Below are 17,683 nucleotides of genomic sequence, written 5' to 3' on the forward strand. Positions count from 1 at the left end.
ACACAGTCATCAAATCAAAGTCACAATCAAGAACCTGAACCAATGAATCAGAACCATGAGTTATCAAACACACATTCAATGCAGAAGGTAATCAGCTTTAAATTATAAGCTTGACATGTGATGGAACCACATCCATTTAGTTTTGCATCAGGAAAAACTGAAGAGAAGCCAGCTTATGTTTCAGCCAAGCTCCTCACAAATGTTCAGGTCAACACAAGGCATTGATGGAGGCAAAGGCCGCATTCTTCACTCCTTGCTAGTGGTGCACAGAGGACTGGTGCTGCTACAGTTCAGCCCAGGGAAGTGCACCCATCAAAGTGAACTCATTAACAATGAACGGTGTAGCATTTCCTTCTCATGTCACATGATAATCATGTATGGTTAGTCTTCTGCTCTTATCCTCTCCTGGCCATCAAACTCGAATCACAGTGCACTCTGAAAATCATATGCTGTTGCAGCTTTGAAGTTATTGATGCAACATTTATGAAAATAGTTATTGAAGAATTACTAGGTAAGAACTATGAATAACTTTTGAAATAATTCACCAGCAGTAAATGACAGTTTTAAGAATCTGGCATTTGCTGCTAGGCTTGGAAACAGTTAATGTAGACCTTTTTCCCTTTTACTTTTTTTGGCCAAACACCTATGTGTCTTGTGAAATAAAGAGGGATCCTTCCCTTAAAGGAAAATACAGTGTTCAGACTTGTGCTTTCCTCCTAAGGATCTTTATTTCATGTGGTTGCTGGCCACCAGCACAATGCAGCAGAAGCTTAGGCCGGCGTAGTGACAGAGCTTAAAACTGGCATCTCCTGCTTGGTGATCCAGAGACATGACAATGCTTCTCACAGTCCCTTCCATTTTCCTGCTTACTTCACTGCACAGATGGAGCCTGGTTGCCTGGATGTGGGTAGTACAGCCTGGTATCTAGTTTGTAGGTGGCTGCTGAATAGACCCATGGCCTTGTAGGCAGGAACTACAGGCTGAGGTGTGACACACCAGTCCCCTGCATGGTCCATGTCCCAGTGACTAATGGCGGCCTTCCACTGCAGGGAAAGCACTTAAAACCCACACTCAGCTGGAGCCACCTCCACAGGATGAGCTAATAACCTCATCAGCACATAGTCTCTCCATGCCTTTTCTAATAATAGTCACTTCTTCACCCTAAGTTAGGAAACTAATGTGAATCCGTTCACAGCTTGCCCTGATGACTTTTAATCGGAGACCACAGCTAGCCTTTGCACTTTTTATCAAATGAATTCCAATGACCATTAAACAAAATTTTCTCAGGTTTACCTCAAATCTGGGCCAATATATCTCACAGCCCTTACTCTTGTGCCACGCGCTTGCTGTGGTGTTTCATCCTGTAAAATCAGTTGTGGTAACCTGAATAATTAATTGCTATATCTGTAGTGTATCGGACCTATACTTATTTCCAGTTAGCTATACTGCTTTTCTTTGTATCCAGACTCATGCTGTCTAATCCTGGAGAGCACAAAGCAAGTCTGCAAAGTTTTAGTCCATGAGATCATCCAATAATTTGTTACTGCAGGCGCTGTCTGTCCAACTTTATTTCCTCATGTTAAATAATCGCAATATTGTTTCTTTAAAACCCTTGACAACAAAAATCAAAACAACCGTAAATAATCCACAGACATATGGAATTGTTTTGAGAAAGAAAGTTATTTGCTGAGACTCCTGAAAAATGGAAATCTACCAAGGAAACCCCAGCAGTCTCTTTGACAGTCTGCTCTAAAACTTTTCACTTGCTTTGATGTTGTTTGTAATTTATGCTCCTCAGAGACTCTTAGATGAAGGAAATCATCTATTTTAACAATGTGAAACCTTCTTCTGGCCACTCGAGATGGGAATTCCTGCTCTGTTTCCTGTGCCTCTCTGACAAGGCTGAAAGGGGAAGGAGGGCTTAAAAATTGCATGGCTGTTAGTGATCAGAGCCATGGCATCACCCACCATTCTGAAACATCTGCCCAAATGTAACTTATCTCTCACTGATGAGTTTACGTGTTTAGGAAAGCTGTCTTTTTAAGCTCACTCTCCATGGTAGTGTTATTTCACTGTGTTAGTAATTCATAAGGTTAGGTTATGTGGTGACGATTATAGAACAAAAGCAATTATTGAAATTGTCCCTTTAATTCAAAATTATTTTAATTATTAGTGATACCTGTCCTTTTCCTTTTTTTTTTTTTTTTCATTTCTGTGCTAAGGCTCTTCATGATTCGAAAACTGCCACTAGGCCATCACCTTTGGTAATTGCTGTTCCCTGAGCTGAGTGAACAAAGGAAAAATTGAACTGGAGTGTGTCAGGCAGGCAGAATAGGAAATATATGTTCCTACAGGAAAGCTACTCTCCTCCTAATTACCCTGCAATTGCCAAGTTCAAAATCTAATTTATGAGCAGCATAGATACAATAGCCACATTAGTCCATTATTTCATGATGATCTTTTCTACTCTTGATTTCATAAAGGAAGGATTTCATGGCTCTCAGTGCATTGGCATTATCAGCAGCTGCTCTGAGCAGTGATGCTAGACAACTGCACTTGAGAGATACTCCAAAAAAATGTAAAGCAGTCTCCTAACAACAAGGTTTTCCAGAAGGAGGGAGGTGCTGTATAGTACAGTTAAATAAATAAAGCATGACCTGATGGGCTGCCTCGGACACTGCTGACCACATTCTGGAACAGATCAAGGAATGTCTGAAGGAGAAGGAAGTTTTCCAGTCTGCATGCAGGAAATGAACTTAATAACACCCCCAGAGTCCTTTTTACTCTGACAAGCATGGAGTAGCCTGTAAAAGGATGGAGCAGTGGGTAAAGCTGCCAACCTGTCTTGTGCAGATGGCACATGGTTTCAGCAGTAGCGTTGGTGCCCAAGGCCAAGCCTACACTTCTGTCAAGTTGGGACAATGACTAATGTAGCCATCTGAGTGAGCTTTAAACACACAGTAGCACGACACTCATGGCCAAATGGAGCTCACGAACAATTCAGTGCCCATTTAGTTAGCGAGCTTCTTGTGTGGGATTCATACCTCACTGAGTTTTGTGTTCCCAGAGACCACCATAGTTTGTGGTATCTGAGCTAGTCCCACAAGGTGACAGGATGGCTAAGGCTGGGAGGCACCTCTGGGGATCATCCAGTCCAAGCCCTGATCAGAGCAGGGCCAGCTAAAGCTGTTGCTCCAGGTTCTGTCCAGTTGGGTCTTCAATATCTCCCAGGGTGGAGACTTCACAGCCTCTCTGGGCAACGTGTTCCAGTGTTTGACCATCCTCACAGCAAAATAAGTTTTTTATTATATTCAAATGAAACTTCCTGTATATCAATTTGTGCCCTTTGCACATAAGAAACCTCCTGCCTCTGTGAACCACTCAGAAGAGCCTGGCTCTGTCATCTTTACTCCCTCCTGTCAGAAATTTATCCCTCCCAGTCATCTCAGCATCTCCTTGTGTGAAAGATGCACAAATCCCTAAGTCATCGTCATGGCACTTTGCTGGGGATGCTTCATGTCTCTCTTGTACTGGGGTGCCTTGACCTAGATCCAGTACTTCAGAGAGGAAGGATCATCTTCCTCCACCTGCTGGCAACACTCTTCCTACTGCAACCTGGGATGCTGTTGGCTGCCTTGGCTGTGAGGAAACGTTGCTAGCTGATGGGAAACTTGGTGTCCATCAGGACCCTCAGGGCCTTGTCCGCCAAGTGGCTTTCCAGACAATTGATGCTCTTTGCTTGTACTGGTGAGTGGAGTCTCACCCAAGTCTTCCGAAGCCAGGGCCATGGAAGTCAAAAAATGATGTCTAGTGTTGCAGGGAGGCACCTTGCTGGGTAGAAGTTCTGCATCGTTCACCTGCCTTACGCATTTCCGTCATCAGCCTCACAGACCACAGAAAAACTAGCTCTGCAAGCTTCTTTCCCTTCCCATCACCTACAATTTTTCTCCATCCTCTTTTTTGCCTGCCTTATATTCTTCACCCACATTTTTTTTCACCATTGAAACCCTTCCAGTTAAAATAATAGAAATGCATGCTTACATTTAAACCATTGTGTTTTGCAGTCAACATTCACATAAAGCTGATTTGGGTGGGAAAGCTTATATATTTTATGCTTTGTTTTAAATTTGGGCTGCTTTGGAAGGATTTCTTCACAACTGTGAGGTGACAAAGTTAAGAAGGGATTCAGGTACCTTAACACAGGCACCTGAAGTCACTTGAGAAGCCCTAAGATATGTAAGACATCTTTAAAGGCCTGACAGATTCATATGGCAAAGGCAGCTAAAGACTGCTGTGACAGAGCACAGCCACTGGACAATGGCATAGAAGCAACTAAGTGTTATCCCTGCCTATTTACAAAAAAAAAAAAAAAAAAAAAAGAAAAGAAAAAAAACGTAGTGCAAGGAGAAAAGGGAAAGATAAGGGGAAAATGGAGAGGCATGGGCAAAGAACAAAAGTGAAAGGGGAAAGGCCAAGCACAAAGGCAAAGGGGAAAACTCTCTTGATGATTCTGGGTGTGACCTGCAAGCCTTGGAGTCAACTGTCATAAAGTTCAGTGTCTCTGAGCTGTGCACAAAGCTCATAAATATCTTTCTATATTGCAGTCTTAAGTCTATAAGAAAGGGCTTGCCCCTTCCCTGAGAAAGCATTTGGTTATATTGCTTGGGAGTTTCACTACTGAGTATTCCTTTTCAGTTCTGTGCACAGAATGCAGACAGAGTGCTCTTAGGAATGGGAGATGCCTGCCCTGATTAATTCTTCTGAGCTTTTATTTTTCCTTTGCCCCTGAGGAATTGACTATTTTTAATGACTTTTATGATTAATAAAACTGTCTGAAGACCTGCTTGGGTCTTCAAACTAGTTATCAACAAGGTCATCTAGCCTTTTCCCCAGTGTCTAAGCTAATGGCAAAGACCCAACACTTGATCTTTCTCCCCAAGCTGAGCCTTGTCTAGCAGGGTTTAGAGTCACGTCAAGGTCATAAAACATCCCAAAGAGGTACTTTCTTGCTGCACTGACTATGGGAACACATATTCTCCTGGAAACCTGTCTGTCCATCTCATCCTCTCCACAGAGCTCTTGTGTAGATCTTCCGCTTTCCCCCCAGCTGTTTCCCAGCTGCAGGCAAATGACCTGATACACTCTTAAAGAAATATTGAATATATATCCTCACAGCTGGGCACTGAGCTGCTAGCAGCAACACATGTTGACCCTTACACCTTTAACAGTCTCTGTGGTGCTAGATGTAAGTTCATGCTCCTAAAAGGCCCACCACTTCACGCAGCACATCCTAGGCCATGCAGGACCTCAGGCAGGCAGAGAGGTGTTTGAGATCCTGCAGGAAGACCAGAGTGCCAGAAGGGCACTGTTATTAATAGCCTAGAGGCAGAGAAAAGAAGAAGGCAGCAACAGCTTGTGGCGCTGGGAGGGAGAAGCAGTACTGATGAGCAATATTTCCCCCTGTTCCTGTGCCCTCTCACACAGAATCACACAGAATCAACTAGGTTGGAAAAGACCTCACAGATCATCAAGTCCAACCCTTGGTCCAACCCCAGTACATTTACTAGATCATGGCACTAAGTGCCATGTCCAATCTCAGTTTAAAAACCTCCAGGGACGGCGAGTCCACCACCTCCCTGGGCAGGCCATTCCAATGCCTGACCACCCTCTCTGTAAAGAATTTCTTTCTAATATTCAGACTAAATTTCCCCTGGCAGAGTTTAAGTCTGTGCCCCCTTGTCCTATTGCTAACTGCCTGGGAGAAGAGACCAATCCCCACCTGGCTATAACTTCCCTTCAGGTAGTTATAGAGAGTGATGAGGTCACCTCTAAGCCTCCTCTTCTCCCGACCAAACAAGCCCAGCTCCCTCAGCCTCTCCCCATAGATCTTGTGTTCAAAGCCTCTCCCCACTATCATGTGTGTTTCCATTCTGCCTTCCTGGGAGAGGCAGGGAGAACAAAAGATACATTGAAGAATACGCAAAGGCATCTAGGCATGCCTTAGTGATATTGTAATATCATAAGAAACCTAAAAAGACGCATGGCAGTTAATGAACAACAAAACATATGAGATATGGATTGCAAGGTATATTGGAAGATATAAGTTTAACTACATAAGGACACAGCATGGTGTAAGACCAATTTTTTTATTAAAATGTCATACAATTCTAGTGCTTTTCCTACTAGTTGGTAACGCATTTCACAGAAATACAGGATTGATAACATCCTGCAGGAGGCTGCAGCTGGGGAGCCGCTGAGCCCAGACATGTTGGTACCGCATTCTAGATTAATAAAGCAAATAAAATTATATTTGCTCTGTAATTTATTTCTGCCTCCTCTCATCATCTGTGTGTGTATGAACAAACCTCAAGTTTGCTCTCTATGGATGACATCTAACAAAAGGATTCAATTCACATTTGTTTTTTTCCTTTGAATTGTAAAGTGCAATTTATATAATTCTATCTTAACATAGATTTATATATTTGTGCTTATCTTATATATTCATTGTTTTCCACAGGCCATCTTAATACATTATAATTGAGGAATACACAGTGAAGGTTACTAGTAGGGGCCACTCTCTTATTTTAAAATCCTTCATAAGTATCTGCACACCATATTGCTGTGTTACAGTGGGTCAGATCCTGATACTGTCACTAGACAAACCATTTCTGCTCTTCATGAGTGCTTCTGGGTACTCCAATCCAAGCTGTAAAACGTGATGCTACTAAGCCAGAACAAGGGGTCAAGAATCTGAGCCTCATCAGAATGGGAGAAGTTTTTTTTCCCAGTGGCTTAGACCACTGCAAACCTGAGGCTGCACCACAGGTTAATATTTTACAAGTGAATATTTGACAAGCATCCTTTATTTTGAGCTGGTATGTCAATAATAGATAAACAGAACATCCTGGGCAACTCTTGCTAAAAACATACTAAAATAGTTTTGCAGGTTGCTGGAAAACAGGCTACACTTACATCAGAATGGAGAACAGAAGAACCTTTTACAAGACTTCAAATAATCTCAAACTAATTAGCTTTTAACATCCTCTCTGCTACAATCCTGGTCTTTATTATCTGTTCTGCTTGCCATTCCTGAGTCTGCCTAATGTCTTCTGTAGCACAACTATGCATTTTTTCCAGGCATTTGTCATTTCTTGAAACATATAAAAGACGCACTTGGATTCAACTAACAGACCATCTAAATGCTGCTCTGCATGGTGAGTGATATATGCTGACAAGGAGTAGAAGTCAAATTTTCTTTATATGCTTCTTTATGGTGAGCCAACCTACTTAAAGCAAGCTCCTTCTCAAAGCAGCATATTGATTAGAGCTGACGGGCTGAAAAGACCTTTGGGAGACAACAGAATATGGCTTGAGTCAAAGAGTAACACTAAAGCTGGCAGCAGCAACATTAAGAGTCAGTAAAACCTGAGAGAGTTTGTCTCACGCTGAAATTTATTGCACCCATTTGGACAGCCATTATGGTAGTTAGCAATTTTATCTGCACAAGTTCATCTGTATTTGGACTCTGAGAGCTTAGCGAGAGGTCTTGCAAGGCAGAACCACAGCCAGGGCCCTGCTGACGGAGGCAAAAGACTGCTGGTCTGAAGCGAGGTACAGCCGTGTCTGAAAATCACAAAAGGCTGTCCACAACATGAGTTATGCTGACAGTAACTCTGAAATAAGGTGATGGTAGGCCAGTGCAGACAAGGGTTTTCTTGGTCTGCACTGCGATGGTTATCTTCTGCGGCTTGATGAAGCTGTCACTCACAAGTCAAAATCGCCATTTTCTTGGCTAGAAATACATCTGTACTTCATGATCTAGTAAATAAGAGAAGAAAAGCAACACCCAGGCTAATTTCCAGACACGTGGTATCAAATTATACTGAGGAGACATTCTGAGGATGGTAGATTGATGCCACTCTACAGAACTCTTTGCATTTCTCCTTTGCCTAACCTAGTTTCTGAAACTAACATGACTGATGTTCCATATCATCAATGATGATCTGTTCCAATGCTTTTGGGTTTTTTTGCCTTTATCTTCACAACATCTCTACCAGAGGGTTGTCACCTTTCCCACCAAAGACCAAGCCATGTTAGTGGAGGATCTATTCCTGAGATGAGTAGTACTGGTATCATTGAATCTGACAGGGGATCATCTTTTAGTAGTTCTCTATTGAAACAGTGGAGTACTGAGATGAGAGTGGATATACATCTTCATATTACATCCACCTCCAGTCTTTAGGACACATGGAGAGAGCTGACTGAACCCTGAAAGGGAAATTATGAAGAAGAGTCTGAACTAAACCTTCCATGCTTCCCATACAGATTACAAGGCACTTAGTGTTGGGCATACCAGGCATACTGTTTAAGCAATCCTTGCTATCCTAGATTCCCAAGGGAGGTAGGAATCTCCAGACAGCATTTTTGAGTGCTGAAGTGAGGCCTCCTTGTAAATTAGGGACAGAAATACTGTGTGTCTACTAACCTGCTATCCTCAACCCCACTCGCCAGCTATATCAAGATCTGCCCAAGAGGGTCCTATTCTCCCATGATTTAACTCAGCTGCATTCTTTTTTAGTCTTTTTAAGCCCTGCACAATAGGTGGACTCCTGACTATTGAGTTACATAACTTATTTGTTCACAAAGTCAGAAAACTGGCTTGATTGAAGTCTTCAGGTGACCACCCAGTTGACCTTTAAAAAGTCCTTATTCCTTGTCACAATTTACACTCTGTATTTCCATTCACCTCTCATTAAATTAGAGCCTTTCTTCCTATTTTCATTGATTTCAGGTGTAACTTCCTATTTTTTATTTTGCCAAGGCACAGGGATTAGCTGTCATATGTGACATCAAGATTTTGTGAAAAAGGGACCCCTATGAAGCTCTTCCTCTCTCTTGAAGGTCCAGAAGTCATTCTTCAAATAGTAGGATTCAGCATCTTGGGTGCTGTGACCAAAAGAACTTGTGCAGAGCTTCATGGCATCTTTACTTTCACATTAACCCACTCCAATGAGACCTTCTGACAGCTGAGCCCTGAGCTCCTATTCTGTATCTGACTTTACCAGCCAATCCAACAAAATGCAGGCATGTTTTTAACACGTTTTAACGGGAAGTGGAGCAGAGCTCATCTCTAGTGGTATTCACCTTCTTCAGTGAAGCTGATTAATCTGATCTCCCTTGGGCAAATGAACTCATGTTCTCTGGAGACCACTGACAATTGTATGCAGCAACTCCTGATGCTGCCAGGTAAGGAACTTCCTCAAAGCGATGAGGGGAGACAGGTAGAAAAGGGAAAGATTGGAAAGTAGCAGTGTCCAGAAGAACACACTTGGTTATTATAAGGAGTCAATGAGTGCCAGAAAGACATCCAAAGCTTCAGGATTATTTGATATGGAAAAACTATGCCTGACCACAGTCTCAGCCACTAGTACCATGTATGTACAAGTGCTCAAAGGAGTCCTTTTTCCTTCTTGCAAAGTCTGTCTAGGTTTCTTACCCCTTCCCTGGGCCTTTTGGAATGAAAAAAAGATCTGATGTGAGGGCTAGATTCCTAGAGGAGAAGAGGAAAGGGTATACCTCCCGAGAGAGTCCTTTGAGTAATGTTGCTTCTGGTGTATGGTTGTCACTTTTAGCCACCATGAAGGAGAACCTTCACATAGTGAGGTCATTAAAGGTCAAAAAAAAGCATGTGTTCTACATTCACTTCCAGACATGTAATTCAAAGGCTGTCTGATTTCAACCCAGAGGCAGAAGCTGGTCTCGACCAGAAAACAGAGGGAATCTCAAATAGAAAGTTCCTAACATGACCAAACTGATGAAGAAAACAGAGAAAAATAAAACTTCTGAGGTACATATGAAGGAAAACACACAAAAGCCATTGCCTTTGGTCTCGGGGGGAAATCAGAAGTGATGTTGTCTGACTGAATCTTCCCAACAACTTCATCCATTTAGCATTCATTTCTGCCCTCCCTTTTCCCCAAAAAAGTCTCTGTAGAAATGGTTTCCTGATTTCTCACTGGAGACAGGAGGGTGGCTGTTCACAGGCTATTCTCAAAGCTGTTCATCATTCTCCAGGCCATTGGCCAAGGGCATGTTCCAAGGATAGTGTAGGACACATAGGCTGTGCCTGTCACTTTTCCTTTTCAAGTCACTGTACATTGAGCCATTAAGAGACTAATTATACTACCAAGGTAAAAGGACTCTAGCCCTCCTCTTCTACTAAAGGGTTAACTTTTCTGGACCAGAGAGTGTCCCTTCTTGTATTCAGCTGATGCAAGGTCAACGACAAACACACCGAGGAAGTCAGAGTTGCTTTATTTTTCTTGCGAGCAGGTCAAATAAAACACTGCTGATGCTCCATTTATCTGGAGCGACAAGCAAACACTTGGCAGCAGTGGAAAGCATACACTGGGATCTGGCACCAGGCTTCTCACACAGCTGTCAGCCCACTGACGGATCACTTCATCCCCACACTAATGCTGCTCCAGGTCTATTGGACCTTTTCATCTCAGATATCCCGGTACACGGTCCTTCTGACAGAGCTATTTATACAGAGATGTCACTATTAATTGTTATGTAGCGTTGTATGTTGGGAGGGTTTTTTCAGCCAAGTTTTTTTTTCGGTGGTTTTCCCTTTCCTACCATATTCCTTCAAGGTGGGAGCTGTGATTCTGCTGCTTCCAGTATCATCCAGTCCTTAAGAGATACCCTGTTGTCAGACTGAATTTTCTTGAGGGTTTTTTGTATGCGTGTGTGTCTGAGCTTCATAGCTTGTTTTTCTAAACAGCCTTTCCTATCAAATTGCTTTTCTTTGGTGACTCTTCTGGCAATTAAGCTGCAATCACACAGGGCACACCTGACTCTCTGAAGAGACCCGATTTACCTTAGGTTTGCATTATAAGATGATACTTGTAGTCTTGTCAGCACAAACTACTTAAGCAACTCCCAAGGACAGTGTTAAAATACAGGTGGAGTCTATGAACTCTCTTGTTGGCAGCTGTGCTTTATTAGTTGCACTGTGCAAAGGTGGTGCGGCTAAGGTAATGCAGTGCTTTCACAGAAGCATTATATATTGTGACAAGCCAAATAACCTCCAGGACTCTCACTCATCATGACTCACATTTCATACCTCATCTATTATAGATATGAAAACATTTCTCTGTTTCCTAAAGATATTAATAGACTCCTGGGAAATCGTTTACCTGGAGAAAGGGAAGTGCCCAGCCTCATTTTTTTTTTGCGTTCCAGCTCGAAGAGCAGATCATGGCAGGGCTAGCTGCTTTTTTTTTTGTTAGTGAACAATAGTTTTTCAAAATGGGTAACTGTAAAAAACTCAGGCAGTTAATTGGTTTCATGCTCTCAGTTAGCAAAGGTACAAAAACATAAATTTGTGTCACTTCCATCCTGTGTTTGGAACAAGGATATCCAAGTGCTTTTTAAAGAACAATGAAGGACATCTCCTAACACACTGATGGTAGGCAAGTTCAGTCATCCCCGTTTATGGTGGTAACTGAAGCCCTGGAAGGACTGGCTGATCTGGTGATTCAGACTTGACATGGCAGAGGTGAGACTAGAGCAGAGGCTTCTTACACTCACATTTGTACTTTAAGTACAGAACCAGCCTTCATATTTTAAACCATGGAGGTTATCTGGCTGTCCTCAGACGGGTGCATATTCTAGAGTTTGTGGTATCACCTCCCTTTTCTCAGCGTGATTTTGGCCTGAAACAAATGGACAGTATTCGCATTCATTCTGTAGGCTATCCTTATGGTGCTGTTTCTTGGCATTCTAGAGTTGCCTCAGAAAATATCCCCATATGTTCTGTTACAACACTGGGACAGCTTGATCTGCAAGTCCAGGATAGACCCTAGTGGTAAGCATGCTTCAGATGTCTTTGCTGAAACAGAATTGGAAAAATACACAGGGACAGCAGCAAGAAGTGGGCATTCCTGTTGCTTCTGTGATTCATTCACAATTATCGACACAGGAATTCCCTACTGTGTGCATGGGAGATATGCAACATCTTCAGTGCCAAGTAGCAAAGATAATTATACAGATCTTGGCACGATGTTCTCAGTTTGTGCTTTGAGGAAGCACTGTGTGGAATTGCTTCTCACAACAAAAGGATAAAGGGTTTTCCGTAGAAGACCTTTGCTGGGTTTTAGCTTGGCTTCAAGGGAAGAAGGAAGTGGTGTTTCAGATACTTTAATCTGGAGGAAAAATATGGACTCTGCCAACAGAGCTTCTTTAAACCATGGAATATGTTTTCATCCCTGAGTTTGAAATGTCATTTCAGAGTCTTGGTCAGATTTACTGTTGGATTTAAATCAATATGTCCTAATTGAAGTCAGTGGAGCTGTGACAGTTTATACCAGCCATGGGAGTGGTGTCTGTTTCAGAGTATTGTTTTCCCACAATTGGCCTTGATCTTCCAGACAGTGATAGATTTTCTGGGTATTTCAAATACTGCAAGCACTCATGCAGCCTTTCCTAGGATTTTCTCCGACGTTTGTGGCATCTACGAATTCAGATCACCTTCTCCATGTTTACCTCTCATTGTTGACAATGTGATTCCTAATGGTGTCATTTTTTTATTCAGGTCAGCTCTTCAAACTAATTGTTGCATTCTTCTTTCATATGGGGAGCCTGAACCACTTGGTAGTTGCAAGTGCTTGGTAGAAGGTACCGTAGGCTGAGATTTAGAAGAAAAATAGATGATCACAGCTATGAACATGACACTGGCTAAATATTGTCCCATCTTCAGACACAAAAACAAATATAGCAGATAGTGTCTCATAGTGTTACTGAGTTTTTTGATAAGAAGGCTCTGGATAAAATTCTTGCAAAGTGAAATTACATAGACTGACTGGTCTCCAAAATAGGAAGCATGAGCATTTGCCTAGCCTTTGTTGTGGCTGGAAAAGTATTTCAGAGGCTCACTCTGATATGTTTTCTTGGCACAGCCTTTTCTTCAAGGCCTCATCCTCCCTTGCCTTGCATTCTTGGTAATGATTCCTGCCTGTGTAAAGTGGGTATAAAGTGCCTTCATCTTGTAACGCACTGAACAATTGGATCACAAATTCTTCAGGATTGGAGGGATTCTTCTCTTTTGAATCCATTTATTATTGTCACCGAATACTTGCAGTTTGGTAACAAACTGCATCTGTCTTGTACCTTGTTCAGGCATCCATGCTGTCTGCCTATGAAATGCTGAGACTGAACTCCTGCAATGCAGCGAATGCTCACCTGCCCAGGAACTTCTCATGGCCAGTGCTGAACACCATGATTTATTGTCATGGAAAGTCGCGCAGCTCTAAGCAGCACCTTAATATGAAGCGTAGAGTAGGACCCAGATCCAGTGTGATTAACCTCAAGAGGTGTCCTGAGGGCCACTGAGGCAATCTGATTTGGGAATCTGAATAGAAAATGTCTGCACTTTGCCCCACAAATGTTTAAACCACCTTGGTGTTGTTCAAAGGCTGGCCATGGCCATGCAGTCTGATGGAGCTAATAACAAGTCCCACCACAACTAACAGGCTCCTCCAGGGAGCCAGGTAACTCCACCTCTCAACTTGCATCACAACTTAGTTTGAGCAGAGAAGAAATATTCATCTCCCCAAATCGCTGTGTTTCTGAACAAGGACATCTGAGAAAAATTGAGGCTGCAAGGCTGTTTCCTGCAGTTGTGCAGGAAAATAGGCTGTTGGAGACTTGAATGGTATTTAGGTGCCCAAGTCCCATGAAACCAGGATGATGGGAGATATCTGATCAGAAACTTCGGATGGTGTGTTGGTTTTTAAGTGGTCTCATTACTGAACTTCTGGCAACTTTACAAGGCATTTACTCTCTCTTAAGTCAGAGAGTGCATGTTCTGATCAAGGGCTTTAAAGAAAAGTGGTTCTTATCCAAATTGTTGTTTAATTGCTTAAAATAAAAATATCATTTCTATGATGTAGTAATTAATTCTAGGGCATAAGCCAGTAGCAAAATATGCACAAATGTTATGTGCCACAGTCATTAAAATGTAAATCGGTCTTTTATTTTGACTGTGTGATCTTGCTTACATACTTTAGAAAGATCAGTCCAAAATGGAAGTCACCAATTTAAAATAATGGTCATTTTTTAATAAGAATGCATGAAGAAACATGTAGCTGTTTTCACTCTGGCTACTATGATAGCATGAGGATCCTTATAAGAATATGCTATATTTAAAATGGAAAAAGTAGAAGTGGCACAGGAGACTTCAACAGTATCAGCATAAAATGGAAAATATTGTAATGTTGTTAATTTTTTGTAGTATATTGGCTACCATTAGAGCAGCAAACATAGATTTCCAGATGTTTGTGAAGAGTCCAACAGTTGTATTTTATATCTATAGCTGTAGTAACAATTTCTATTCAGCAGCCTAGAAAAATATTTCATGTCACAACAGGAAAGAAATATTACTGTGGGGTTTTTTTCTCCCTCATCCCCTGTTTAGCAATTCTGAATACTTCAGTCGATGCCAAACAAAAATGATGGTTTAAAAATTAAGACCACAGTCACTAGGGGCAGGACATAAATGTGCAGATGTTTTGTGATGTTGAAGAACTTTTCAGGCAACAGTCACAATGATGTGGAGAGGATTGGAAATCCATCAGAGTCGGACACTGTCAAAAGCATTCCCCAAGCTACACTGTAAGAAAAGGCAGTTACCTTTTCATATTCCCTTAAGAAAAAAAAAAAAAAAGAAGGAAAAAAATCAAAACCAGAAAACCTACAGACAATAGCCTTCCTATAGCTCTCACTATTTTATTAGCAAGGGATTGACTGTAATCTGTTAATATAAGTGAGCAACTTATTTCTAGAATTTACTGGGCAATAAGTGGAAAAACTGTATTGTCCCAAAGCAGTTAACAAAACATCAATTTTCCTTCTCTGGGAAGGGAAATTTTTACAAACTTCAAGCTGTTTCTGTTTCAGGCACCTCTGTGCCTTAATGCTGTTATAGAAGTGAGTGCCCAAAAATCTTTTGTTTACCACACCTACCTGAATAGACAAAGAGACATCATGAATAACAGCAAAAATAGCAGAGGGTGGATTTTTTAAAAGCACTAGTTGTAACTGGTATATTTAATGTCCAGGCATGATGACAGACCGCTAAGCCTCCCAAGAGCTGACAGGCACTTCTGCAAACATGCGTGTAGCACTGAGCTATCCTGCTGGAGTATAGAATTATAGAATCATAGAATAGTCTGCATTGGAAGGGACCTTCAAAGGTCACCTACTCCAACCTCCCTGCGATGAGCAGGGACATCTGCAACTAGATCGAGTTGCTCAGAGCCCCGTCCAGCCTGGCCTGGAATGTCTCCAGGGATGGGGCATCTCCCACCTCTCTGGGCAACCTGGGCCAGGGTTTCACCACCATCATTGTAAAAAATTACTTCCTCATGTCTCGCCTGAATCTTCCCTCATTTAGTTTAAAACCATTACCCCTTGTCCTATTGTAACATAGCATGAGATTTTACTGTTGCCTCTCTCTACTGCTTGATGGTTACAAGGATGGAAATACAGGTGAAATATACATGGATGTCAGCTCCTCCCTCTCCTGTTTGTTTTATTTAATTAGTGAGGTGAGATCACAGGTGAGGTTTCCTGCACCATCTGGCCCTGCTGTGCCTTGCAAGGTGCAGAAGGCTCTCCAACAGTGGCACAGTTCCTCAAGCAACCAGAGGCTCTCTGGAGCAAGAAAGCCATGGGCAGCTGTGCTGCTTCCTAGCAAAAGGCAAGCGGGATGCTATAAATAAAAGCAATGTGGTGGGAGTACTGGCTTGTGTAAGACAGGTGGTCCAGTGGGGAAAGGTTGGCATATGTTAGGGGAGGCAGCCATGGGGAATCATGGATTTGAAACTGCATCTCTGATGGCCTGGCCTCTTTTCAAAGCCCCAGAAATTGCCTGTACTATGTGGCTTCTGTCAGGTGTCAGGTACCAGTTTTCAGGAATGAAATGCACCATTAGCAGGTAAAGACAATTCACTGGGTGCAACATAGCAGAACTGTAATTAATTATTAGATATTATTTCTCACAAAATGCATCTCCGAGATCATGTTGCATTAGCCACAGTATTGGACTGATGGAGCATAAACACGGATAATAATAAACACTGGTGAATGGAGTTGGGAAGAGATAGTTATTAGGGTGCCGGTCTGTTTCATGTGGGGTTTATTTAACAGTCTCATTAATGATCTGGAAAAGGAAGTGAATAACCATTTAATTAAGTTTGCATTTGATACTAAATTAGAAGTTGCTGCAGACAGCTCTGAGGGCAGAGAAATAAATCAAAAGGAGCTAGAAGCATGCGTGGTAAAGAAGAAAATGAGATCTGGTATGAAGGAAAAAAAAAAGAGCAAGCTAATCTCTCTGGAAGAAAATAATCTAAAAAGTAGCTATCTGGACGAATTCTAGAGAAAGCAGCGTTGAAAGAGATGTAGGAGTGTTAATGGGCTATATATTCCATCACAACTCGGGTATATGTTTACAGAAGAAATGCACTGAGGAGCAGGAACGTAATAGCCCTTCATTGTAGGGCTCTAGTGAGAACCCATCTATAATACTGCACTCTGTTTCGGGCATCCTGTTATCAGAGAGATATAGACAAATTGGAATGAGTTCAGAAAAGAGCCATAAAAATGATCCCATATCCCTGGAGATAATGACTTATGAAGAAAGATCAGAAGAAGTAGATGTGTAAGGTCTTGTCTGAAAGATGACTGAAGTAGGGCAGGAAAACAGTCTACAAATACGTGAAAGCAAAAAGGGAGGAGGATAATTTATCATAGTAACTATTAGTAATAGGATGAAATAATAAGTAACAACAATAAATTTTAAAAGGGCAACTTCAGGTTGAATGTAGGGAGAAATTTCTGACAGTGGAATTTGGGTTAGTTTGCAGAGAAGTTTCCCAGGGGTAAAAGTAAAAGCTGCATTCAAGTCATTTAAAATCAAATTGGACAACTCACTAGAAAATGCACCCTGCTATAGGGAACAATCTTCCATTGCCTGGGGAATAAGCTGGATGACTTAATAGGACATTTCGCACTCAAGTCTTTATGACTGTGATATTTTTAATATGCATGGTCAACTATTTCAGGAAAGTATACATTTCTTCTGCTGTCAGGCCTGATAATACAAACACTTGCATGCAAACATAACTTTTGAGATGGCAAGTAGCTCCGCTGACAGCACGGCACTGCTGACATGCAAAAACACAAGCCTGAGCTTTTCAAGTTTTTGCAGGATCAGAGCCTTAGATCTTGCAGTTGTCGATATCAGGATGGTATATACAGGTAACCACATCATTTATGGGTAGGTGAAAAAGTGTGCAGAACAAAAGATGGGGGTTGGAAGCTCCAGTGAGGATATATTATTATTTTTATTCTTATTGCTCTTACTACTTATAAATGACCAATACTGCAGAGTTCAACTCAGTTTCTTAACTGTTCACTTTTTCCATCTCCAGCTTTCACCTCTGTGCAGAGTGTTCATTAGGCACTGTAAGACTGCTTTCTGGACTCTATTTTTTTTAACATTTGGTATTTAAAATATATCCTAAAATGTCTGTTGAATAAGAAAAGGGACAAGCTGAATTAAAAACCTGATCTTCTCTCAGACGACGAAGAGATGGCAAAGGCCATTTGTTAGCGG

The 17,683-nt window shown here is 41.8% G+C and overlaps 1 protein-coding gene across 2 annotated transcripts in view; it reads left to right on the forward strand.

Moving 5' to 3' along the window:
- AFF3 (ALF transcription elongation factor 3) overlaps positions 1-17,683 on the forward strand; it is a 336,480-nt gene that overhangs the window by 260,200 nt on the left and 58,597 nt on the right. The gene's annotated exons all lie outside the window — the stretch shown is intronic.

This window comes from Columba livia, chromosome 1 (genome assembly GCF_036013475.1).
Source record: "Columba livia isolate bColLiv1 breed racing homer chromosome 1, bColLiv1.pat.W.v2, whole genome shotgun sequence".
NCBI classification, from domain to species: Eukaryota; Metazoa; Chordata; class Aves; order Columbiformes; family Columbidae; genus Columba; species Columba livia.